The sequence below is a fragment of the Staurois parvus genome, unplaced genomic scaffold (assembly GCF_062004578.1).
Source record: "Staurois parvus isolate SC_StPar_1 unplaced genomic scaffold, SC_StPar_1.0 ptg001302l, whole genome shotgun sequence".
Lineage (NCBI taxonomy): Eukaryota > Metazoa > Chordata > Amphibia > Anura > Ranidae > Staurois > Staurois parvus.
Window position 1 is genome coordinate 13,183,090 of NW_028319098.1, and position 25,180 is coordinate 13,208,269.

General features: G+C 41.0%; 1 long non-coding RNA gene across 2 annotated transcripts in view; it reads left to right on the top strand.

The window, feature by feature from the left end:
- Positions 1–22,646, top strand: part of LOC149437377 (uncharacterized) — a 208,649-nt gene extending 186,003 nt beyond the window's left edge. For both annotated transcript variants that reach the window (XR_016308170.1, XR_016308169.1), the window contains 2 exons: positions 4,026–4,130; positions 22,480–22,646. This is a non-coding gene — a long non-coding RNA (uncharacterized LOC149437377). The remainder of the gene's footprint in view (positions 1–4,025; positions 4,131–22,479) is intronic.
- Positions 22,647–25,180: the final 2,534 nt, after the last annotated feature.

Genomic DNA, 25,180 nt, shown 5'->3' on the forward strand with positions numbered 1-25,180 from the left:
GGGGAGGGGGGGACTGTATCATATACTGTCCAGTGATTATTGAGGGGGAGGGAGGGACTGTATCAGATACTGTCCAGTGATTATTGAGGGGGAGGGAGGGACTGTATCAGATACTGTCCAGTGATTGAGGGGGAGGGAGGGACTGTATCATATACTGTCCAGTGATTATTGAGGGGGAGGGGGGGACTGTATCATATACTGTCCAGTGATTATTGAGGGGGAGGGAGGGACTGTATCATATATTGTCCAGTGATTATTGAGGGGGAGGGGGGGACTGTATCATATACTGTCCAGTGATTATTGAGGGGAGGGGGGGACTGTATCATATATTGTCCAGTGATTATTGAGGGGGAGGGGGGGACTGTATCATATACTGTCCAGTGATTATTGAGGGGGAGGGGGGGACTGTATCATATACTGTCCAGTGATTATTGAGGGGGAGGGGGGACTGTATCATATACTGTCCAGTGATTATTGAGGGGGAGGGGGGACTGTATCATATACTGTCCAGTGATTATTGAGGGGGAGGGGGGACTGTATCATATACTGTCCAGTGATTATTGAGGGGGAGGGGGGGACTGTATCATATACTGTCCAGTGATTAGTGGGGATGGGGGGGGTCTACATCATATACCTGTCCTGAGGTGTAGGGGTGGGGGTTGTCTTGTACTAGTTACCTGTTCAGTGATTGATTATGGGGGGGGGGGGACTGTATCATATACCTGTCTAGTGTTTATTGGGGGGGGGGTTCTGAGTCATATACCTGTCCAGTGAATATTTTGGGGGGGGGGGGTCTGCATCATATACTTGTCCAATGATAATTGGGGGGTCTGCATCATACACCTGTCCAGTGACGATTTGGGGGGGGGGGGGTCTGTATCATATACTTGTCCTGTGGTGATTGGGGGCTGTATCTTCCTTTTTTTTTTTTTTTCTCTCTCCACTTCCTGTCCCAGATATGCACCAGAAAGTTAGAGGAGATCTCCCAAAGCAAAGTGAGGGAAATTCCCCTTGTAGATATCTATGAGTGTTCCCACTGGAAACCCCCTCCCCCCCTTTCTTGATTTGGGGACAACCCTGGGGCATGCTGCCAAGTTGGGCTGTGTGCAGCCATGGACACACGCAGTGCAGCTCAGTTCTGCCCCCACTCCCTCCTCACAAGGTCTGCCTTACAGCAACAGTAGCCAGTGGCTCCCGATGGTCCCAGTAAAGCCTGTGAATGCAGTAAGAGAGGAGAATGGTGTCAGGTGTTTAGGGATGGGGGGAGGCAAAGACCTTGGAAGGTTTTTTTACCTTTAATGCAGAGAATACATTAAGGTAAAACCTTTAGAACCGCTTTAATATTGTAGTTAACGAAGGATTAAACGAACAATAGAATTACATTTTTTTAATTTGTGCCACTGGTGCTTTTAGCCACAATATGATGGTATACACAGCATGCCTATGGGGGTTAAACGTCCTGTCCCGACATTCTTTAATTATTTTTTAGGTTTAATTCTGCTTTAAAATTCTAGACAAACATTCATTTAAACATGTTCCTCAATAACCACAAAGCATATAAATCCACTTTACGAACCCAGATATTACCTTGTAAAGGTAGCAGTGACATCATCACTGTGCTGTACTTAAACTGAGCAGAGATCAGAGCTGTGGGAGGGACCCAGTGGGCCCTGCCCACTACAGGCTGCCTTCAGAAAACTACGGGGGAGAGACTAGACCAGTCAGCCTGCTAAGGAGAGAGAGCAGCAGTGACTGGTCTTTATTACAGGAAGCTCCTGCACAGAAGGAAAGCTTCATACTGGAATAATTGGAAGAGCACAGCAAGATTCAAGGAAGAATGCATATGACTCTTGTGTTTAGATTTGCCTATCCCAGTGATTCTAAAGTCATTATTAAAAAAATAACAAACATGTCTGTAGTTTCCTGCTGTGTGCAGTGGTTTTGCATAGAGCAGCTCGGGTCCTCCTCTTCTCGGGTCCCCCTGTAGGCTCTCCTGGCCCCCCCTCCCTGCTGTCGTGTGTCCCCACAGCAAGCAGCTTGCTATGGGGGCACCCGATGCTCCATGTCTCAGCCAATGAGAAGAGGGAGTCCCGGGATAATCAAGAATCCAGTGCACATCGCTGAATCAAGAGGGGGGCTTAGGTGAGTATTTGGGGGGGCTGGGGGTGATGCTGCACACAGGTTTTTTTTTACCTTCATGCATGGAATCATGAAGGTAAAAAACCTCGAGCCTTTACAGCCACTTTAAGTACTTTCTACAAATTGTGAGCTCTCTTCTCACTCTTGTTGTGGGCAGCCATATGTCAGCTGATCCAGTGTTCATCCTATTCACTGAAACATGATACACAGACTTCTCGTAATGTCACTGGCATGTGAAGCAGTGATAGGCTGACTATTCAGGAGGACAGGCTGTACCACGATATGCTTCCTATACAGAGAGTAGTCATTGGTACATGTAGAATGAAGAGGACCTGTATATGGTGACACTTGGGAGACGTGTTCAGTCCTCCTCTATAGGCAGCACATGGCGCAGTTTTATCTGCTGCTTTTCTGTTAGCAGTGGTTACTTTGTGCTGACTATGCAGTGACCTCCAAACAACCCCGTATTATACTCTGATTCCTCTGCTTGTTCTGTTATTGGCTCCCAGTTGCAGGGCACTGTTATTAAACCCAGCGTGGAGTAAATTTAATATATGTTTAAGAAAGCAACATTTGTCAATTCTTGGTTTACACCATGCTGCCATCTCTGTAAGTGAGGTATACTGGGGGTGAAATTGGATACGGAGGTGTGTGTGTGTGTGTGTGTGTGTGTGTGTGTGTGTGTGTATATATATATATGTGTGTGTGTGTATATATATATATATTCAGTTTTTGTTCTGATTCTTATGATGTTTTACATGTGGGGCATGCATGGTTGCATAAATATTCTGCTTTTAACATGGGCAGGAAGGGCAGGTAGAATCGTGGTCTTGCAGCATTTCCCATATGTACAGCCAAAATGTCCTTTTGATTAGAAGAGGGTTAAAATCCTTCTAGCTTAATTTTTGCTGTGGAGAGCTTTTCCTGATCTGGAGATGCCACAGGAAATGAAATCTCCCTAGATTGGGGAATTTTGGCTTATTTACCTATTTACCGTCACCTCTTGTTATGGTCATAACAAGATTTTAGGTTTCTCTCAGTTTCTGTCTCGGGAACAGTGGTCACCAGGACATGTAGAGGGGTGAATCTCTTCAGCAGGGAAATACACAGCAATAGAATCTTGACCGTCTAACCCTCTCCCATTGGGTGGGTGTTGTGTTTGCTAGGAGATAACCTAGCAAGACCCTATAAAAAAAGAGAATCTTCACCCTGTAAACAAAAATGTAAAAGTCAGCAGTAACAAATACTGTATCTGCTTACTCACAAAACACACACTTATCTGTCCAGGATCCATAAATGTCCTCACCTGACCCAGCTCTTTGTCCTGTCTTTGGGTCCAGCCCACTGCGCATGAGCAAGCCATGCCGTGCCTCTGTCCCAAGAGGCTTGGTTGGAGGGGCTTCAACTCCATTCGCCTAGGTGGCTGGAGTGGAAGTGAGCGCTGATATCTGTCAAAATCAGGTACCTGCTCCCTCCAAAAAAACACTCTAAACATGGGAGGGGGTTGGTTGCTATGTGTGTCCATCATGGGTATACCAGGAGTAAGGACACCTTATATGCCTAAGCCTGGTGCGATAAGGGTGACAGACCCCAGGCTTGTACCTTCAAAAACAAGTCAGTCCTTGTTTCTATCCTGACAGGTCTAGCAGCATAATCACTGCACAATGACACACTTTAAATATTTTCAAGCTGCATTTCTCCTGAAAGGTTTATTTGTGTATTCATTTTTTTTTAAACATGCATTTTGTGTTGGCTGATAAATGGTTTACTGGTTCTTTCTGTTTAAATGCTAGAAAGAGAATTGTAGAAACGTCATCTCCTATGGTAGGTTTGTGATGGCAAAATTTCAAAGTTGCTGACTGTTTTCCTTTCCTTGTACCCTTCAGTTGCTGATATGTGTTCAAGATGAGTGGAATTGGAGATAATCCCTCGGACCCTTCCAGGGTGGAGCAGCGGAAGAGGAAGGACAGTCCAGATCAGCTTGGTCCCAGGTAACATTAATTTTGTTACAAATGTTGTCTTCATTTTAATGTGACAAGTTCAGCCAAAGAAAACATCACTTTGAAGTTGCATGTAGTTATTGCTTGTAGTTACATATTTGTCAAGCCTGCATTTTATAGTGTATGTATTTGGTTAAGGTGGCATAGCTGTGTGGATCAAAATGAAAAGCAAAACAGGACATATATTGAGTGTATAAAATAAGTGTGGCCAAAGCTTTTTGTGGGTATACTTATCTTGTGGGATACAGGTGTACATTTACTTATGTTCTTCTGTCACTCAGTCAGCTGATGGCAGGCTATTGTCCACTATAAGCTGACAGGGCAGAACCGCTCCAGGCTCAGGAACAATCTCTACAGTGTTGTTGTGATCCACAAAGTAGCCTGATTGACAGCTGGCACACAGCTAAGAGCCGCATGTACCCCCTCCACAGCTTAGTCCTCCAGTGGGAGCAGAGTGGACAAAAGTGACTGTCCCTGTTCTTACCTCTGCTCCTCCAGTACTCACTGGAGCGCCAGGCTGGGGATGGGATTGGTGACTAATGGTCACTGCCCTCTACTCATAGCAGATGGAGAACTAAATGCTCAGTTGTTGTGGCATTGCTCAGTTCAGTGCTAGGTCCAATGTGGGACAGCTGCAGCATGGAGGTGAGGTATGAGGCAAACATGCTTATGATCGTTTCAATACAGCAAACCCAATGTGCATTGTCATGGTGTACAGGTTAATCTGGATGTTCCGTTCAAAGTTGAGTTTTTCAGTTTTGGTTGGTATTCTCGTTTATATGGATATATTTATGATATGACTCAAAACCGTTTAGGGAATTAACCAGGTTTTCACACACTTTTACATTTGAAAATGATAGCATGAGAAAAATATACTGGATAATTGTCAATGGCAGGGATAAAGCCTTGTGTCGGATGCAGCAAGCACCAACAGGGAACATTGACTTCCATGGACCGCAACCAACTGCATTTTGTTTTTATTTTTTTAGAGGAACACAAGCTCTGGGATAGACAAATGAGACAGAGCTCAGGAATCATAATACAAATTAACCTGTCATGATATCAACACTAGCACTGCTAGTTCTTTTTGTGGATTCTAGTTCCCCTGTTGTTGAGCACATCTTTCAGCCCCAATATACACTCACCAGCCACTTCTTATTTTTTATTTTATACCTGTTCAATTGCTTCGTAACATGGCCAATCACATGGCAGTAACTTAATGCATTTAGGCATCTAGACGTGGTGAAGATGACTTTCTGATGTTGAAACTGAGCATCAGAATGGAGAAGAAAGTGGATTTAAGTGACTTTGAGCATGGCATGGTTGTTGGTGCCAGTTGGGCCGATCTGAGTATTTCAAAAACTGATCTACTGGGATTTTCACGTACAACCATCTCTAGGGTTTACAGAGAATGGTCCAAAAAAGAGAAAATATCCAGTGAGCTGCAGTTGTGTGGACGAAAATGCCTTGTTGATGTCAGAGGAGAATGGGCAGACTGGTTCGAGAAACTCAAATAGCCACTTGTTACAACCAAGGTATGCAGAATACCATCTCTGAAATCACAACACGTCGAACCTTGAAACAAAGCCGCAGCAGAAGACCACAGCGGGTGCCACTCCTGTCAGCTAAGAACAGGAAACTGAGGCTACAATTTGCACAGGCTCATCAAAACTGGACAATAGAAGTTTGAAAAAAAAGTTGCCTGGTCTGATGAGTCTCAATTTCAGCTACAACATTCAGATGGTAGGGTCAGAATTTGACGTAAACAACATGAAAACATGGATCCATCCTGCCTTGTATTGACTGTACATGGTTCTTCAATCTGTGTCACAATTAAGCTCTCCAAATTTCAAGTCCCACCCTCTTTATCGGGCAGTCGAAACTGTGGAATTAGACAGTTGAATGACAGATTATGACTAAAGCTGACCATACACCAGAAGAATTTATTCAGCCGATACAGAAATTCTGAAAAATTGTTCTGCAGAGCAATTCCATTTTGCAATTATTTAGTCATCTAATTTCATTTGAAAGCCCTCAAAATTTCACCCAAGCCTGTTACCTGAATGAAGTCCCAGATATATTCTTTAGGTTTGTTTTGTGTCTTGTATGATTTTTCTCAGATGTAAACCAAGATCTATTATCTTTTCATTTTTTATTTTTTTTGTTCAACAACAGTTCGCCATTGTTCCTCCTCCTAATTTTCTCATCCCTATGGCCAAAAACTATTGATTTGACCCCCACTGAACTTTGAAAGTTCAAATGAATTCTATGAACTCAAACATTTTTCAGTGAATTTTTGAATGACAAGCTTTAATCCTAATATACCTTGGTATATTCATGGTAGGGCTTTATACAATGGTCAGTTTGAAGACTTGAAGTTCCATTCACACTACTGCATCATGTGACTGCATGTCATGTATTGGGCAACCCATTTATTATAATTTAACAATTTAATAGCACTGCAAATGCCACGCAAAAATGCGTGCTTCCACATGCGTTCATTGAACGTGCAGATAAAAATGGAGCCTGATGCAAGCTGTACTTTGGTGCAGTTACTCCCTTTTTAAAATGTTTTAGAACAGTTTCAGGTCAGGAATCTAAGGCGTTTATGCTTGCCCTTACATCAATCAAAAAGTTTATAAAAAATCTTTATTTTCTAATATAGAGCTTTAAATCTCTAAAATTAAACCCATCATCAATATTTGCCTCCATTTTTTATGCTAAAGAGGCTACTAGTGTGGATGCTGATCTACTAAATCAAAACTGTAAAGTACTATGTACCCCTGCTCTGCTCCCATCACTTACAGCTATGGCACGTTAAGGAGAAGCAATGGCCACACTCAGCTTCCTGTTGTTTTCCACGTGGGGTAGAGTTTGTTACTCAGAAAGGGCTGTAGTTTATTTAACACTGCTGGGGATATCTAGTCTTACTGGTTAATACAGGGGTTAAAATTTCGAGTCCAGACCTACTAGCCGGTCACAAAACTTACTCTCCACCAGTTGCCCCACCCAACCTTGCCCAGGTCTGCCCCCAACCACGCCCCCTTAAAGTTTATGAAATTACATTTTCTCTAGAATAAATAGTCCAAAATATAAAACTGTACACAGTAATGTATATCCCCCCTCCCCTGTACTCCATTATAGTGATATGACATGTATACAGTAATGTACAGTGGGGATCGAAAGTTTGGGCACCCCAGCTAAAAATTTGTATTAATGTGCATAAAGAAGCCAAGGAAAGATGGAAAAATCTCCAAAAGGCATCAAATTACAGATTAGACATTCTTATAATATGTCAACAAAAGTTAGATTTTATTTCCATCATTTACACTTTCAAAATAACAGAAAACAAAAAAATGGCGTCTGCAAAAGTTTGGGCACCCTGCAGAATTTATAGCATGCACTGCCATCTTTGCAAAGCTGAGACCTGCCAGTGTCATAGATTGTTCTCAATCATCGTCTGGGAAGACCAGATGATGTCAATCTCAAAGGTTTTAAATGCCCAGACTTATCTGACCTTGCCCCAACAATCAGCACCATGGGTTCTTCTAAGCAGTTGTCTAGAAAACTGAAACTGAAAATAGTTGACGCTCACAAAGCTGGAGAAGGCTATAAGAAGATAGCAAAGCGTTTTCAGATGTCAATATCCTCTGTTCGAAATGTAATTAAGAAATGGCAGTCATCAGGAACAGTGGAAGTTAAAGCAAGATCTGGAAGACCAAGAAAAATATCAGACAGAACAGCTCGCAGGATTGTGAGAAAAACAATTCAAAACCCACATTTGACTGCACGATCCCTCCAGAAAGATCTGGCAGACACTGGAGTTGTGGTACACTATTCCACTATAAAGAGATACTTGTACAAATATGGTCTTCATGGAAGAGTCATCAGAAGAAAACCTCTTCTACATCCTCACCACAAAAATCATCGTTTGAACTTTGCAAATGAACATATAGACAAGCCTGATGCATTTTGGAAACAAGTTCTGTGGACTGATGAGGTTAAAATTGAACTTTTTGGCCGGAATGAGCAAAGGTACGTTTGGAGAAGAAGGGGCACAGAATTTAATGAAAAGAACCTCTGTCCAACTGTTAAGCATGGGGTTGGCTCAATCATGCTTTGGGGTTGTGTTGCAGCCAGTGGCACAGGGAACATCTCACGAGTAGAAGGAAAAATGGATTCAATAAAATTTCAGCAAATTTTGGATGGTAACTTGATGCCATCTGTGAAAAAGCTGAAGTTAAAGAGAGGATGGCTTCTACAAATAGATAATGATCCTAAACACACCTTGAAATCCACGGGGGATTACATCAAGAGGCATAAACTGAAGGTTTTGCCATGGCCTTCACAATCTCCTGACCTCAACATAATTGAAAATCTATGGATAGACCTTAAAAGAGCAGTGCGTGACAGACAGCCCAGAAATCTCAAAGAACTGGAAGACTTTTGTAAGGAAGAATGGGCAAAGATACCTCAAACAAGAATTGAAAGACTCTTGGCTGGCTACAAAAAGCGTTTACAAGCTGTGATACTTGCCAAAGGGGGCAGTACAAGATATTAACTCTGTAGGGTGCCCAAACTTTTGCAGATGCCATTTTTTTGTTTTCTGTTATTTTGAAAGTGTAAATGATGGAAATAAAATTTAACTTTTGTTGACATATTATAAGAATGTCTAATCTGTAATTTGATGCCTTTTGGAGATTTTTCCATCTTTCCTTGGCTTCTTTATGCACATTAATACAAATTTTTACCTGGGGTGCCCAAACTTTCGATCCCCATTGTATATCCCCCCTCCCCTGTACTCCATTATAGTGATATGACATGTATACAGTAATGTATATCCCAGCTCCCCTGTACTCCATTATATTGATATGACATGTGTGCAGTAATGTATATCCCAGCTCCCCTGTACTCCATTATAGTGATATGACATGTATACAGTAATGTATATCCCCCCTCCCCTGTACTCCATTATAGTGATATGACATGTATTCAGTAATGTATATCCCCCCTCCCCTGTACTCCATTATAGTGATATGACATGTATACAGTAATGTATATCCCAGCTCCCCTGTACCCCATTATAGTGATATGACATGTATACAGTAATGTATATCCCAGCTCCCCTGTACTCCATTATAGTGATATGATATGTTGTATACATTACTTACTCCTAGTCCCTCCGATTCCCCCGTGGCGGTGGAGATGGTGTCTCCTCTCAGCGGAGGAGAGCGGACCTCTCTTGCACCTGTCCCCTTGGCGGCGGTGCCGCAGAACCTGGAAACTGAAAGTTGTAAACCGGAACTCGGCTTCACAATGAGGCTTGGAGCGCAGGTGCAGTCGCTCCATGCTTCATCTGTGCTCACCACTCGCCACAAAGAAATTTCTCCTCGCATTTGGCGAGCGGGCGAGTGGCTTTTTCAAGCCCTGGGTTAACATGAATAGAGCTTAGTGGAGCTCTTTAAAAACTCAAGCTGTAAAAGTTGGTTCACAGCGGCTGGCAGTGTGCAGTGTAACCTGGCTGAGATCAGCAAAGTGATGATGCACTGAGCTCACTGGATTGCACGGTTTGCTTTTTTCTTTTTTTTTTTTATAAGTTAATTTGGCAGCTGTGTGGTGCAAGGCATTGGATTGCCTGACTGCGCTGCACTGATAGAGTGCTGCATGCAGTTTTTTGCTCAGTGCACTGTGCACGCACACCTCTGCGACACAGTGGTGTGAACTGAGCACATAGGAGACAAGGCATCCTGGAACAGCCATCCAACATAGTCCCAGCGCATCTGGTGCGAATATATCCTAATTGTTTTATAAGTTTTGGCTGCTCAGCATTTATACTGGACTGTTCTACTGCTTGGGGACTAAACAACTCAGGTGTGTTTTAATTTCATGCTTTTCCGCAAATTAATTTCCCTATCACTATGTCTAAAATGCATCACTGTGACCTCGGTGTTCTGTAAATGAATTGTCTGCCAGCAGATTGTTAAATCATTTAGTATTATGACATTTATATTGTCCTTGTAATTTTGCCTTCGGATTTGTCTGAGTTTGTACGATGCCTTTTGTTATGCTTTGCCACTCTTTTGTTCCATTTATAACTGTAGAAGTGTCAGAATATCCATGGTTGAGAGGGAGATGCAAACATGGCAGCCGTGAGTGTGATGTGCGGTAGTTTCTGCTAAGCCATGAAATCCATATGTATATTTGATTGCAGGAGGGGTATGGGAGGAAGGGACCAGGCCCTCTGACTAACACAATCTTGTGACTGTCTTGTGTGATTCAGATACATATTTTGTTTGGGGTTGAAGACTAGAAACATTGTTTTAGCGCTGAAATCCAGCATGTGGCGTTACAGAGTGGTAATCCGTTCACAGTATCTCATTATCTTACACACTGCCATTAAGCCCATGCAAGGAAAGAAGAATTGCTCACATGACTAAAAGAAATTAGCCCTGCTGTTCATTTAGCTTTGCTGCCTCTTTTATACTAAATCTCTTAACGATCCCTAGAATGGGATTGTTATCTTCCTAGTCCTAGTATACGGATGTAGACTTGCATGTTTATTAGGATAGGCCAATTTCTCATCAAGGCTGACAGGCATGCGTCTGATGCACTGTTGATCAATTCAAATAGATTGTCACTCATATGAATACAGGCACAGGCCTCCCTGTCCATTGATCCTGATGAGACATCTGCCCTTTTTCTAACATTACACTTTATTAACCTTGTGTAATGGTTTTACTTTGGCTGATTTTATTTTGGTAGCCATTTAGCACATACATGTGGCCACTAAAGCTCGAATCTGTATATAAGATGAATTTATGAAAATCCAGCATCCCAAAATAGCATAACTAGAAAAGTTACACCAGACATACCATATTTTAAAAAGTCTACTGGCTAGAGAACTGTAGATCCACCTTATTCTGTGGTTCATACCTACATTTTGCCTCTTTGGGTATTGGCAGTGTGTTTGTGTGCTTATGCAGTAGCTGGCTTGACCTCGGCTTGTTGTGCAGGGATCTAAGCTTGTTTATTCTCTGTGAGTGCTATGGCTGGGATGCTGCTGTGCTTTCTCCTGTAGCTCTATAAGGTACCTTAATAAAACCGAGTTAAAGCGTTGGCCTTGCCCTCTTAGTCATTAAGCTAATTATTACACGGTTCATGACGCATTAATTTGGCAGCTAGAGGAGCTGGGATCTCGATATGTATGGGAGTAAAAGGTATTGTAATAATACATTAAAAGTAAACTTACTGGATTTTTGCAACTTAACCCTTTTGCCACTCTACCATATTTTTTCTTTATTTACAGTCATGTCTAAAATATGCATTTTTGGTCTGAAGATTACTTATGACTCCCAAAACATTACATATTTTCTGAAGATAGAGAATTTGTAGATTAACCAATTCAATACCGTGCAATTTTACACCTTCCTGCCCAGGCCAGTTTTCAGGTTTCAGCGCTCACACTTTGAATGACAATTGCACGGTCATACAACATTGTACCCAAACTAAAATTTTATCATTTTCTTCACACAACTAGAGCTTTCTTTTGGTGGTATTTAATCATGGCTGGGGTTTTTATTTTTTGATAAATTAACAAAAAAGACCAAAAATTTTGAAAAAAAAAAAGTTTTTCTTTGTTTCTGTTATAAAAGTTTGCAAATAATTGTTCTTCATAAATTTAGGCCGAGATGTATTCTACTACATGTCTTTGGTGAAAATAACCAAAATTAGGATGTATTTTTTAGTTTGTATTAAAGTTATAGAGTTCACAAACTATGGTATAGATCTGAATATTGATCAAGTACTGACAGCCAATCTAATGTCTTGAGGTCAAAGAATGTCAGAATAGTACAGATATCCCCCAAATGACCACTTTTTGCAAAGTAGACCGTCCGACGTACTTCATAAGAGGCATGGCGAGTTTTTTGAAGTCGTATTTTTTTTGTCATAATTTTTCGGAAAATGGAAAAATAAAAAAAATATTTTCACTTTTTTTTTTTTTTTTACATACTGTCACCAGTGCAGTACAGCGTCATCATATAACTGGCATGGCGGTGAACAGGGACACTGACTGGTGACAGTATGAAAAAAATATATTTTTTTTTATTTTAAATTTTTTATTACTTTTTTTTTCTTTTTAAGATTTTTTTTTTTCATATTTCACTATGTCCAAAGTAGTACCATGTTAATATAGTAACATTGTACTACTTTGGAGAAGTGATCAGTATTTGGTTTTTTTTTTTTTTTTGTTTTTTTGTTTTTTTTACACAATTTGCTTATAGCAAAGAATTACTTTGCTATAAGCAAGCATTTACCTGAATGACATTGATTTATTCAGGGTTTTTTTGTTTTTTTTGTGCTTCGCTGTGATTTGGCCACAGCTAATCACATGACATGTGCATGTGATTAGCTGTGACCATTCACAGCTAGACACTAGTATACAATGGATGGCATGAATGAAGCCATCCATTGTATACAACTGTCATGTGACCTGCTGCGATTTGGTCACAGCAGGTCACATGGTACTGGCAACGGGGGCTGGTACTCAGATCTGTCATCGGCCGTGTCCGAGGTACACGGCCGGTGACAGATCGCGCCGCTGTGCGGCTCTGAAAGCGCGCGGACTGCGCATGTGCGGGAGGACGCCATATGGTGGCCTCCTGGAAAGGTAATGCATTTTTCGGTATGCCATTTGGCCATAGGCCGGGCGTCAAATGGTTAAAGAGTCAGTTAAATTTTTTTCTTCCCATGATATTTGCAGAACTGTTTATCAAACCTATATTTTCAGTAAAAATATTTTTAGCAAAAAAAAGTAATTTTAGTGCACACAAAATATATCATAATCCCCAATTTTTTTCATAAAAATATAAAACATAAGACTGTCTTGAATAAATAGATGCCAAATATGTCAAGCCTAAAAATTGCTTGATGAACTGCAACATACTATGCTCTAAATTTAACCTAGGCAATGCTTTAAAACCTGTACAGCTCATCAAATGACTTAAACGATGAGCCTATAATTATTCCCATCTAGTGTGCACAGTGATGCTTAATGTGTTGCACAGTCAGTATGTATGGGGCAGGGGTTCTTTACTTTTATTTTGTTAGATTTTATTATTCTTTAAACCCATTCTTCTTTTTATTTTTTTACTTGATTGTATTGCTATCCCAAAGCTTGTAAGCCCCCTATGTGATGGCATTGTACAGATGACAGGTCCTCTTTACAGAGACATTAGGCATCTCTGCACAGAGGAGAGATTGGGCCCTGATCACATGTACTAAAAAGTCAGGAGTCTGCTAATAAATTCTCAAAGAAGCCATCACAGCAGTCAACATTTGTTGTCATCTCTATTGTGCAGATTTTTCCTCTTTTGAAACTGTAAGTGATGGGAAGTATCTCTAGTGGTGACACAGACTGCAACCCAGAACTTTTTTTCTCAGTAAAATCTTGAAGGGGTAGAACTTCTGTCAGATTGTTGTTACTGTCTGTCTTCCTTTCCCTTTGACAACGGCACTCCTCATTTCCTCTCCTGCTCATAAGGTCACAGATTGCAATAAATAGCTGACAGATATGATATTCTTCCTGAGTTACCCACAATTTAAGAAAAAAGTAGAGGTGGGCTTAAAAAAAAAAAAAGATTCTGAATGCCTATACAAAAAAGCAAAGCCAGCCATGTTAAAGCAGTTTTGTTCACTTTTTTAAAAAATTTAAATCGGCAGCTACAAATAGTGTACCTGCTGTCTTAATAAAGAGACTTAACTGACCAGAGATCCAGCGATGTCCTCACCCGGACTGGTTTTTTTTTTGCCCATCTTTAGGTCCCGGTGCCGCCAGGTTTACTGGGGGGAATCTGGCTGTGAGTACCTGCGGCTTCACAGCTGACCTCCCCACCTGCTCATGTGCAAGCTGCTTTGTGCTGCATGAATGGTGCCGCAGTTTGCTTGACACACTTTAAAGTAGAATTCCAACTAGAACTAGTGGAGGAAGGGGCTGGAATCTGTCAGGTTTGTATTGCTTTGTTGCTCTTGGAACAGGTTGTCATTGAAACAGGAAGTGAGGAGCACTTTCCAGTGGGGTTATAAGCAATACAAACTGAATGGAGAGTTTGTTCTTCCCACACTCTATTAAAAGAACAGGAATGCAACAGCATTTATATTTTCACAATCTTACATTTGGGGACCTTGGGAAGATAAGCACACTAGCAGGACAAGGGCTTAGTAGTAAAAGCTGAACTCTGGGGAATAAAAGAAGTTACACTTGCAGGGAGTTCCCCCTCCTTAATACGTGCGTTAGCTGTTTGTTTTGCTATACTTGATATACTTGCCCTATTCCTTACTCCTCTGGCAGCCAGTGCTTTCCAACATTCTGGATTGTGGGTGGGCCCTTGGCGATCTGTAAAGATTTTAATGTAGGACTGCTGGTGGTACATTGTACTGGATGACACCTGAGAGTTGTAACTGGTCCGGCAGTGAGGAGAAGCAGCTACAGAGGACCAGACAGCATGGAGGAAGACTGTGAGAGCAAGGAATAAGCTATCACCTGATCATCATTCCCTAAGGAAAATGAACTGTTAACCCATGCAATGGGGAGAACTATTCTGCCTGGATGTACTGTGTGTTGAATAAACACTTAACCCAGGGAGAAAATACAATTCAAAGCAGATATAATCTGTGTACATAGTATGATTGTTGAGTCCATAGATGATTCGTATTGATGGGGGAATCCTCCCGAAGCACTATAGTGTTCAAACACATTGATTACTGCACGTGGCTATAGCCAATGGCAGTAATCGCAGTAATCGCAGTAATCGCAATTCAAAGCAGATATAATCTGTGTACATAGTATGATTGTTGAGTCCATAGATGATTCGTATTGATGGGGGAATCCTCCCGAAGCACTATTTTGTTCAAACACATTGATTACTGCAAGTGGCTATAGCCAATGGCTGTAATCGCATGTAGAAAAATCAGACAGGCTGCTTGTATCCACATCGACTTGGGTACAGTCAGCCTACCCATATATAGATCAAATCATGACCGGTCCCTGCTCCCAAATTTTGATACGTTTGGCTGGTTTTAGGATGCAGGTAGCTTCTGTCCCTCCAATAAATGGAGTAGCTTGTGTGCATGTAGTGATACTTTAAAGCACGTGTCCTCAACCTGTGGCCCTCCAGGTGTTGCAGAACTAAAAGTCATATGAGGCAAGGCTGACAGCTACAAGCATGACTCGCAAAGGCATGATGGGACTTGTAGTTCCGCTACACCTGGAGGGCTACAGGTTGAGCACCCAGTCTTTAAAGTGATAATAAAGCTTTGTTTTATTTTTATCAAAATAACAAGCTTATCATACTTGCCTGCTCTGTGCAATGGTTTTGCATAGCGCACCCTGATCTTACTCTTCTCAGGTCCTCAATCAGCACTCCTGGCTCCCCCCTTCTCCAACCAGTGCCTCATAGAAAGACACATTCAATGGGGGCACTCGCGTGGGCTCACTTACAAGTTTCCCTCTCTCCGTTTATTGACACAGACAGGGTAACTTGGCCCCGTCCATCACTCTCTCGACATTGGATTTGATTGACACGAGCAGGAGCCAATGGCTCCCGCTGCTGTCAGTCTGGCCAGTGAGGAGGACCAGAGCCTGGAGAGCCACAGCTCTTGTGCACAGCGCAAGATGGGGCTCAGGTAAGTATAAAGGAGGAGGGGGGAGTCTGTGACACAGAATTTGTTTTTTTTTTGCACAGACTGTATTAAGGTAAAAAAAAACCTTGAGGCTTTAGAACCACTTTTAACTATAACTGTTATATTGGGTTATAAATGAAATAAAGCATGCTCTCCTGTTGGCCCCAAGTTGCTCTAGATCTGTTTCCAATGTAAGTCACAAGTCAGAACACAACAATGTGAACCTGGAATCGTCATTCAGCTCCACACACTCGGTGATTCCAGGCTGCCTTTTCTGCCATAGTTCACAGAAAGGAGAGGACACACTTCTTCTCCTGTGATCAGCTGTTGATCTCCATGGATTCAGAAATGCTCCTGTAAGTTACAGAAAGTTTTGAAGATGTCTAGAGAAAAGGTTAGCAGCAATACATCAGCCATTGTACCGGCATAGTCTGACAAATGGTGTGGTTTCCAGAAGCCTTTTTGTTAATTTTTTGGCGCGCTGTCTTGCTCCCCATGGAAATTGTGTACTTCTGCTAGCATAATGTGCTAAAGGCAATGGTCTGTACAAATCCCACATCTGGAGCCAGAACAGAGCAAGGACCTTTTTATGTTCAGCAAAAAATAGCAGTGATTTCTTCTTTGATGAAGAATAAAATCTGGCATCAAGTGGGAGATCTACATTAAACATCACTGCACCACAAATGTGGTTTCCTCCAGTCGAGGATTAGAAGAGGCTCTCAGTGTCCACAGGCTTGGTTGCATCATATTATTTATTTAATCATCTAATGTGATAACAGCCTTTGTTGTAGCCTTTGTTGTCATCACATTGTAAATGTAATTGTGTGCAGGTGTTTGGGGCAGATGTGCCCATAAGGCTTGTTCTTAAAAAGGATAGTATTGTGTATTTTCGGTAGGCACATACTTTGGTTTGGAATTTACATTTAAAGCAGAAATCAGGGAAAAAATTTTCTTGGCCCGTGTACAGTGGGGCTTTGCTGTCACTGCAGGGATCAAATGCTCATTTTGTTCTAGGAGAGAGGCCACTAAAGATATACTCACCTAAGCCACCGTTCCTTTTGGTTCCTGATCACAACCCGTCCCCAGTCCAGTGATCTTGTAAATGGGCTGTTCCTGACGTCAGCATGCTCAATGCACGCTCCACAGACAGGAACAGTCCTCTGCTGGACTGGGGAAGCGCGGTTTTCCATAGGATTGGCGGGTTAGGTGAGTATGAGCTTATTCCTCACCCCTGGGGGAAAAAAAAAACAGAGCAACATGCAGTGGGGGCACAGCCCCACTGTATGGTAAAAAAATAACTGGAGTTCTGCTTTAATGTTTTTTTTTATTATACATCCTCTTCCATATTTTTTTTGTTGCATTAAAATATAGAGGTTTGAGGATTAGCCACTAGATGGAGCTTCCAATGGACTCACTTTGCTTAACCACATCCTCACCGCCTTATAGCAGATATACTGCTACAGGATGGCAGGGGTGTGCAAAATCACGTGTGTGTGTATGTATGTATATATATATATATATATATATATATATATATATATATATATATATATATATATATATGTGTGACTTTGCATTTACGGGTAGGGAGTGCGTGCCCTACCCGTGCAGCCATTCGCGGCCGTCAATCACCAGGTCCCGGTCAGTGATTGCCTGCTAGCGCCTGGTGGTTACTAAGGATCTCTGACAGAGGAGGAGGGCTGCTTTGTTTACTAACAGTCCTCCGTTGGCTCAGGCACACTGCTCTGGATGGCCCGCTATAAGTTGCTGATCGCTGGCATTATTGGTAATTTGTAAACGCTATAACTTTCATGTAAACGAATTAATTTACACGTATTGAGATTTTTTTTTTCATAGCAAAGACATGTAGCAGAATACAATTTGGCCTAAATTCATGATGAAATTTGATTTTTTTTTTCTACTAGACATGTTTAGTAACAAAGTCAAAAATATAGTTTTTTGTTTTTTTTCTCAGAATTGTCAAAAAATAAAAACCGCACATGCAATCAAATACCACCGAAAGAAAGCTCAATTCATGGGGGAAAAAAAAGGACATAAATTTAATTTGGGTGCAGCAGTGCATCACTGCGCAATTCTCAGTTACAGTAATGCAGCACCGTAAGACATAAAATGACCTGGTCAGGAAGGGGGTAAATCCTCTGGAGGGCAAGTGGTTAAAGTGGTTGTAAAGGCAGAAGGTGTTTTACCTTAATGCATTGTAAACTGTCTACAGTCAGTCACAGCCAGTGAGTAGGGGCAGGGCCAAGCCACGCTGTCTTATGGACCTACAAAGCTGGCTTGGGAGCAAGCACACATGGGTGCCCCCATAGCAAGCGGCTTGCTATAAGGACAATTAGCAAGGTGGAAGGGGCCAAGAGCACGGCGGGGAGACTTGACAAGAGGAGGATCGGGGCTGCTCTGTGCAAAACCATTACACAAAGCAAGTAAGTGTGACATTTGTCACAATCTCCTTAAGACGTAACCTAGACCATGCAGGCCAAAGTCACAGATTCACTTTAATTTTAGATTTTAAAACTGTATTAAACACACAATCAAAAATATAAATTTACTGCAGCTTACCAGTCATTAGAAATGATGGCTGCATTTACATTCGCCTTTTCTCCCTGTGTTTTCCCCTGGTTTTCTTGGCAGTAACACACTTCCTGTATTATACAGACACCACTCTGGATAAATGAGCACAGGGCAGATTTGAACAGCAGCATTATAGGTCTTGGAGGGGGGGGGGGGATTAGACGTACTAGCAGTTTTAAAAACAGTAACAAATTGAAGCCAGACTCTATCTAATCCTTTATAATAAGTTACAGCAAACCGTTGTCTTGTTAAATTAAAGCTGATAATTTTAAGCACCCCTGCCAGTTTTAAATGGTCTGTCTAATGTATGTAACTGCAAGAGAGCTTTTCTGTTGAAAAACAGACTTGCTGGCTGGATCACCAGATGAAAATAGACAACAAGCCTAAAAAAGAAAACTAATGCAGCCATCACATCTTGGGCCCTGTTCAGATATGGGTAGTTTGGAATCACAGGATCTTGAATGGCACCCCAAACGCAAAGTAATTTTGCTGTGATTGTCATGGGACAAAATGCTCAGGGCCAGAATTTTATTTTCTGAGCTTCTTTGGAGCAAAAATCATGCAATCAGAATCATGAGCGGGAACTTGTGTTGAAGCCTAAATATTGGTAAGCCACAATATAATAAATGTTTGTTTTTAAGTTTAGTACCACTATAAATTCTCTCAAGCAGGGCCCTCCTAACCCTCTCTTGCTTGATTGTTCTGTAACTGTCCTCTCTCCCTTTTAGTTTGTAAAGTGTTGCACAAACTGTTGGTGCTATATAAATTCTGTACATTCATAATATTTACGGCAACAAAGTTAAAATTCTTTCTAATGCGAAAATAAAACAGTCTCTTGCATAAAGACCAATTTGTACAGAGTCCATTCATATAAATCTGGAATCTGCAGCACTTGAAGTGAACCAACTTTCCTTCCATAAAGTGTAATGCTCTATCCTCAGTGACCGCCACCATATATTTATATGCATTAATTGCTCAACAAATCTTAAGTCCCCATTATGCAAATGTGTCAATAAAGAATCTTTATGGAAGAAGAGTTTCACTTCAAGCGCTGCAGTTTTTTATATTAATAGTTATGGTGTCCCCACCAGCACCACATACCTTCCCTTTGCTCTCCCAGCCCTCCAGCAGTAAAGAACATACTGGGTGCTTCTGGGTATGGAGGACTTGCATATCATCTTTCCATGTGACAGCACCTGGTACTTGGTAATTGTCCACCGCAGGACCCGGCGCTATCACATGGGTGCAGGGAGAGTTTTTTTTAGGCCAGGTTTTGACTTGAAACTTAGACAAGTCTATCTCTTTTCACTCCTGGAGGTGAATAGAGTGGGATGGAGCCAACCCCTTGAGGGTTAAGGACTGATGTGAATGTACAATATATATGTAAAGCACTGCGTAAATTGACGGCGCTATATAAGTACCTGAAATAATCAGGAAAGTATGTGGAGCCAATATGATAGTAGCCCTGTTGCTTTTCTCTGCATGGCATGGCTCAGGCTAATTTTAACGATGGTCAGAATGAGATATTCACCAAGCAGGGGAGTTCATTGTTCTCAGGTAGTTGGGCATTGTTAAATGTTTTGAGAAAGAGGAGTCATGTCCAACCATTGTGCAGCACTATAAAGAAGAGCCCATGTATATAATGAGCAAATATGACTGTCCTAATATGTATTTTTTTTTATGTGTTTTCTCATTGGTAAGTTTTTTTTTTTTTTTTTTTTTTTTTTTTTTTTTTTTAAAAATACAATAAACTGACCTTTTACATTTATGTCTTAAAAAATACCATACCCTCAATTTCATTGCATGTGGAAACAAACCTGTGATTTTGTTTGGTGGCACTGAGGACTACAACTTTGTTTTCTGAAAATGATTTCTTATTAAGAGTAAAGTGAGGGCACAGAGGAAGAGATGCTTGTGACGGACAGTCATATTGCTTTTCATTTCTAACCTGCATTGGAAAAACAGCCAAATTCTAATTTCCATGGCTAACAGAGACACTTAACACCTATTTTGTAATTCAGTACCTGTGTCTATAAAAGCATATAAATCATGCCACACTGCCTTAAAGACTGCTCAAGTGCTTGTGCAGCATCGTAAATAGCTGAGCAGGTTCTCTTTATGAACCAGACTTTCAGACCACTGCATAATCGGGATTCTGAAAACCTGTAGCTTGTCATTGAAGCTGATCATTCAGCAAATAACACGATATATCTATCATAGCCTCAGTCTGCATTATGAAGACATCTCACCTATTGTTAGAATAAACCATTTTACCAGGCTTGTTCAGTAACCTGTTAACAGTAGGATTTTGTTAACTAAGTAAATTTTTTTTTTTTTCTGTCTAATGTAGGCATGAGCTAATCATGCTTGGATATTTTTTATAGACAATTAGACCTCCAGCAGGAACATAGTAGGAATGGGGCAAGGTTTTCTATCCTGTCCATTCACTGATGCCCTAAACATTCCTCAGTCGACAAAGTGTTTCCCATGGATATTAAATCTGTACAGACTACAAGAATGGCCTAAGGACATCTTTGCTGCACATTGCATGTATTTTTTTTTTTTTGTACTGGTAGTTTTATATTGTTAATTTTTCTGGGTAGTACTAGCATATTCTGCCCTATGGTAAGTGGTGCTGCTGACTTGTTGGCCTGTTGATGTTGTGTGCAGCTAAAGATATTCAGCTCTCCAGAGGGTCTCTGTATAGACAGATGGCAGGAGGCAGCAAAATCTTTCTTTGCTTTCTCTTCCTCTGCCAAAGAATAAATGAAACCAGTGGGAAGCAGCAGCAACAGGAGTCTAGTATGACTCCATATTGTAATCTGCAGTGTTTTTTTAAGGCCATTAGGTGTACATACCAGTCAAAATCGAAAATTAGTAATTCATTTCATGCATGATATCCTGATTACCTCACTGTGGTACCAGTCTGCATCACTCCCTTTTGTATTGAGGATGAACTGTTCCACAGTGGCTGCTGCCATAAAGGTCCACGAAGGCTTGTTTTACTGCTTGAATTTGGAAATATTTTAATACTCATAGTCTGGCCACTGTTGCACTTTAAATTGAACTTCCAATTAAAGTGGTTGTAAACCTCAGACATGATATATGAACAAAGCATATCCCTCTATAGTGTGTACTTGTCTTAGTTAAGAGCGCTAAGTGGTATTTTTGTTTTCTGTTTTGTTCTTCTATCAGCATATGAATCACTTCTGACAAGGTTTCCTGACACCATGCAAACAATAGTGACAGGGAAGGGAGCAGATTGACCTCAGTTCTGTTCCTGTGAGCTGTGTGGTGGTGGGTGTGTGTCTCTTCTCTCCATTCAACTCTCAGAGCTCTCTTCACTGAGCTGAACTCTGTAGTGTGTGATTTCAGCTCCCTGCCCCTTTTTTTCAGACAGCTCAGACAAGCTTTATAAATTCAGCACTTTGAACAGGTATAGAGAAAAGATGGCTGAAGATGCACATGTACACGTTATGTAGAAGGATTTGTTTAATCTCGGTATCACCTGATGCCAGTCACTTCTCTGGATATATGTAAGGATTTTCAACCATTTTAATTGAAACGGAGTGGATTTTTTTACTTTGACACCACAATGTTGTTCCTGCTTAATGTTCGCAGCCAGCTGATTCCAGTTGATCTTGGAATAGCTCTTAAATGTGTACAGAAGTAGTTTTCTATCGTGTTTGGGCAAAACGACCTTTCAGTCATTGTTTTTTTATGGGAAGATAATATTTGATGGGGAAATCTGGGTTATTAAAGCAGTCATAAACTGCAAAAAATTAAACTAAAACATTATCTCCCTGTACGTTAAGAGCCTAATGTGCTAGTATGCATCGCATACCTGTAGGTAAAACATAAAAAAGAGACTTTACTACCACTTTAGTGTATAAAACCGAGTTGAGGAGGAGACTGGCACACTGTCATAGCCAAATAATGGTCATGCTGTCCCTTCAGTGTTAATCCTCACTTGAACCATTTTGTGTAATGTGTGTTGTACTAACATTGACAGATAATAACTGTGTTGTCATTGTTACTTACTAAATGTTTTTATTAATGTCCTTTTCAGCCCTAAGCGGAGTACAGAGAAGCGGAACCGCGAGCAGGAGAATCGATACATTGAGGAGCTTGCTGAACTGATTTTCGCTAATTTTAACGATATTGACAACTTTAACTTTAAACCCGACAAATGTGCAATCTTGAAGGAAACTGTGAAGCAAATTCGACAGATCAAAGAGCAAGGTAGGAGGAGTAATAAGTGCTGGCGTGAGAAAATAACGAAGGAAGGTTTGTTCAGTTAGAAGGACCTGCTGTTATAGTTGCAGTGCCCATTGGAAAATTGCTGTTGGCTGAACTGTACCCGTCAGACCAGCTTTCCTAGTCTTCTATTACACTGCAAACTCTCCTAGCTGCTTTGCATAGGAATTGTAGTATAAGTAGGTAGAAATATCCTGTTTGTTGTTCTGTTGAGCCCACCAATCATGTTGTTCAGAGTGACCATGAAGATGTAGCAGTGATTTTAGGTGCAGTATTATGACAAGTTGAGGAAGGAATTCATATAGAATTATTTAAGGGACAACTTTACCTTTCCTTCAGTCCTGTATTTGAGGAGGGTTTTGCATTCCTATAGACTTGTAAGAGAATAAAAAATCTGTTTGAAGTGAACATAAGCCCATCAACCGACTTTTTGTCAGTAAACTGGAATTTCCAGTGGCCCAGCACATGGTTTCTTTACTAAATCAGCCGAGAGGCAAAAAAAAAAAATAGATTTGTTAGGCCTCATTCATACAATGTGCAGAGAGGTGAGTTTTTCTGCATGCGTTCTGCAGGAGCAAAAAGGAAACAATTATTAAAGTCACATTAAAGCTTAATTTTTAAAGAATATTTAAATAATAAACATGTTATACTTGCATGCTCTGTGCAGTGGGTTTGCACAGAGCAGCCCAATCTTCTTTTGGGGTTCCTCGCTGGTGCTCCTGACTTCTCTTTGGCAAGTTCCACCACTGCCGTCGACCCGACCTTTCTGCATCTATTGATACAGAGTGGGCTTTAGAACCACTTTAACTATGTGCCCTGTTCACACCGCAACACTGGTATCATGTGCAGATTTTTTTCAACATGTGTACAGTTTTCTGTGCAGAGGAAAAAAAAAAGACATGATATCAACAGGGCACATGAAGAACAATTGTTTTCTTTGTGCTCTTGCAGAGAATTTGTTACATATTTTTGCGCACAAGAAAAAAGTGATGCGACAAGTGTTGAAACATACATGAAAACTGATGTAAACGTGTGTTTCTACAAGTTTAATCTGCGTGGCTTTTTAAATCAGTTTTGTATGCACGTGTGGTGTGAACGAGGCCTTAGAGGACATAATGTCAAGGACAAAGCCCATGTTCAGTTTAGGCTGACAGAAATTGTTCTGCAGGGTCTCTGCTTGGCTGAATTACTAAAGCAACTATAGGGTTAATTTACTAAGAGGGAAGCACAGTGGCTAAATGGTTAGCACTTACACCTGGCAGCACTAGGGTTGTTCCGTGGTTGAATCCCAACCACGGCACCACCTGCCTGCAGTTTGCATGTTTTCCCTGTGTCTGCGTGGGTTTCCTCCAGGTACTCCGGTTCCCTCCCACACTCCAAAGACCTATTGGTTGGTTAATTGGCTCCTGTCTAAACTGGCCCTAGTATCTGTATGTATGAATATGAGTTGGAGACCTTAAATTGTGCGCCCCTTGAGGGTTAGGGACTGATGTCAATGTTCCATAAAGCGCTATGTAAACTGACAGCACTATATAGAAGTACTTGCAATAAATAATATACTGTATGAACTTTTTAGTTAAAGGATAAGCTCACCTTTTCGTAACATGTCACATGTTACACCCATATTCAGGAGATAAGCTAAGCTGTCACAATTTAAAAAAAAAAAAAAATGGCTGTGTGGGGCTCCGCCACCCCCCTACCATGTCAATTATTCACGATGTTCTGTGAATGAATGAACTACAAGTTCCAACAGCCTTTGTGGCTGTCGGCTTTTAGTTCTCCCTGAGCTACCACAGCACTGTGGAGCGCCGTGGTAGTTCGATTCTTCCTGTCAGTATATCTGCTTGCCCGTACATCCCATACAGGAAAGCAGATATACTGACAGGTTTGCAGGAAACCTGCATGGCACCAGCAATCTGCTGAAAACATTCTAGTGTGCTTTCATTCACAGAACCTTCTTCTTATGGTGACATGTTACAAATTATTTTCATTCCTGAGCTCAGGGCAGAACATTTGCACACTCATACATTGAATACTGTTAATATACTGGCGCTGGCCAGTGCAGAGTCCCCTCATTGTTATATTGTACACTGCTAAAATACTGACTGCTTGCTGTCTGGTGATAAATAACCATGTGTCTGTTTAGTGAATTTATCTTTTTATTTTTTTTTTTTTTTATGAACGATATTTATACATTTGATATTTTACTTTGATGAAATAACGCCTTTATTATCTCATGCTATATTTCTGGAAAAATGGGTCACGTAACCTTCATATCACATGCAAAATCCTTTAGTAAATTGACCCCCCGAAGTACTTTGCTTTATTTTTTTTCTAAACAACTACCTGAAACTCTAATCACTTAATTAACTTGGCTACAGTGACCACTGTAATCTGATTGTCACCTTTGCCTTGGAACGGTTCCCTTATTACAGATGTGTAAGAATGATGGCAAACTAATTTTGTTTTTTTTTTATTTTGATGACTTTGTTTTTTCCTTTCACTTTGTTATT